At 34.4% G+C, this 2,685-nt stretch overlaps 1 long non-coding RNA gene across 1 annotated transcript; it reads left to right on the top strand.

The window, feature by feature from the left end:
- Positions 1–256: 256 nt before the first annotated feature.
- LOC138880321 (uncharacterized) lies at positions 257–2,117 on the top strand. Its single transcript, XR_011402878.1, has 3 exons — positions 257–363; positions 1,296–1,354; positions 2,033–2,117. It is a non-coding gene; the product is annotated as an uncharacterized lncRNA (long non-coding RNA).
- Positions 2,118–2,685: the final 568 nt, after the last annotated feature.

Raw genomic sequence — 2,685 nt, forward strand, 5'->3', positions numbered from 1 at the left:
TGAAGCTTTTTGAGTAATAAATTTCGTGTGCTATATGAGGTCTTTTTGGGACATATTATATATCAAATTGAAGGTCTTGGAATGTAGTTTCCAACGCTCTTAACCGTTTTCTCATACGACACCTGGATGAAAAGTTATAAGCATTGGAAGACGAGCCAATTATAGGGTGTCAAGTAGCACCTTTTGACTTTTCAACAAAATGGAGATTATCTCCTTTATCTCGTCTCTTTCTGCATATTTCCAGAGAGCACGACCAAATAATACCCCTAACATCACCCTTAATCTCTCTACAAGGGTTTCAAATAATACCATCATCCCGGGCACGAAATCACGAAGCAATAACACAAGAACGATCCCCACGACGTAAGTATTGCTATATAACCTTTCTTTTTCTTGATAGTTTGAGTGTTGGAAGGTATTTAATAGTTAAGAAAATTCTTAATTTCTGGTTTTAAGCTCTTAAATATCAAGTAAGGTTGATTAATTCATTTCATAATATTTAGAACTCACGGGAAGGTGATCGGAAGCCGTGAGTTCGAGTTATTTGATTTGTAATGGACTGTTTTGTGGGCTATTTCGTGTAGCTTTTGGGCTGTATCTTTTGCTGATATTTAATGGAGTTTTTGGAGGATAAATGGTTTGAAGAAACACCACATATTTGTGAAATAATGGATTAGTCATTCTTTGTAATATTTTCGGGGTGTTGGACACTACTATAGTCGTTGTTTTTGGTATGAATTGATTGGGGGTGTGTTGGGCTGTTGTAAGCTAAATATAATATAGATTTCGACTTGCATCTACTGTAGGAGGTAATTATATTGTGTTCCAACAAGTGCTTAAGGTTATATTGACATCGGTTGAGTTAAATGGATGAACTAGACATGAACTAGTGAATAAAGTTGCTAATTAAGAATAATTGGAGTTGTGGATCATTTTCTTTGTTATGGATATATGGTATAAGGTTGGAATTATTGATGAATGACTTCATTATCATGTTAATTATACTATTAATTTAAAGTAAAATGTCCATAAGGGATGATAAGGGATATACGAATTCCAATTGGAGCTTGTCGCTCGTCGTAAAATAGTTATGACTTGTTGTAGTTTTATGGTGTCTTGTTATTGATAATTGGTATCGATGGATTTCTCTGGTAATTCTTGTTGGTATATGGTATTGGAGGAGGCTTTTGTTACTGGGGAGATGCTGCCCGGATTTATATAAATGAGCTACAAGTTTAAGTTGCAAACTTAGCCTTTATTCAACACTAATTTTGAATCTCCTTATGCAATGGTAGATTGAGTTGAGTTGTTTGAAGAGTTGCTTAAGATGTATTAAGGACTCACCATGGTTAAGGTATGTTAAGGCACTTCCCTCTTTCTTTTGGCATGATCTAAAGTGAAATGAATACACTATTTCGTAACAGATCTACTCCTACAAACTAAGGTTGCTCATGTTGTTCTTTCCTTATAAAGTTATTCTAAGCAATTATGTATGATCCTTGAATCCTATAGAAGCTCATATTGATGGTATGATGTCCATAATGTTAATCGAAGGTGCAACGACCTTATGTCACTCCAAAAGGTTTAGAACGTGATTCCATGAGTTTAGCATGCATTATATATAATATCTATTTTACTCTACCGAGCCGCACTATAGTAGGCCGGGTACGATATATATTGTGTAACCACTGATCAGTTGGATTTACCGAGCTCCATGTGGCCGGGTACGATTCTACCGAGCCTTATGATGGCCGGGTACATTTTTACCGAGTCCTCTTTGAGGCCGGGTACGATATAATGATGATGATGATGATGCCTACATACGCGTATATTTTTAAAAGTTTATGTATATATATATGTATTACGCATTTCATGTCAGTAGCCCACAGAGGCATGCAAATGTTACAGGTTGTATCTCCTATATCTCTCTTTATATTACTATTCTTGTTTATGCTTTCATGCTTTACATACTCGGTACTTTATTGGTACTGACGTCCCTTTTGCCTGGGGACGCTGCGTTTCATGCCTGCAGGTCCCAATTGATAGGTTGACATTCCTCCTAGTAGGCTATCAGCTCAGCGGAGGTGTTGGTGCACTCCACTTGCTCCAGAGTTGCCTATTTGGTCAGTATGCTTTAGATATATATTGATTGACATGGTGGGGCCCTGTATCTACCTTTATGATTTTTGTAAGCACGTGATTTTTGCCCTATATGAGAATTACTCCCAAAAAATTCAAAATAAAATGATTTTCCTTGGTGTGAAATTTTGTGAGATTTTGTGATATTTTGGATAATTATTTGTATTTGTCTGTGTTTGTTTATTTGTTAAATTAATAAAAAAAATACAAAAATATGTCGCATTTGCATGTAGGATTTAATTCTATAATTGTTACTAATTAAATTTGTTTACAAAAAATTAAAAATTACAAAAATAGGCATCGTTTGCATTTTTAGCATTTAATGTCCAAATATACAATTTTATGCTTAATTATTACTTAATTGTGCGTTAATTATTATTGGGAGTTAATTTGCGCTTTTATAACTTAATTTAATTCTTAATAATAGTTTAAGTATTTTTATAATTTAGTTTTAGAGAAATAAAAGAAGAAAAAAGAGCGAAAATATAAAGAAAGTCGGAATTGGGCCTCTTCTTCGATTTCAAGCCATAGGCCCAAAAAATGGCC

The sequence above is a fragment of the Nicotiana sylvestris genome, chromosome 1 (assembly GCF_000393655.2).
Source record: "Nicotiana sylvestris chromosome 1, ASM39365v2, whole genome shotgun sequence".
Taxonomy (NCBI): Eukaryota; Viridiplantae; Streptophyta; class Magnoliopsida; order Solanales; family Solanaceae; genus Nicotiana; species Nicotiana sylvestris.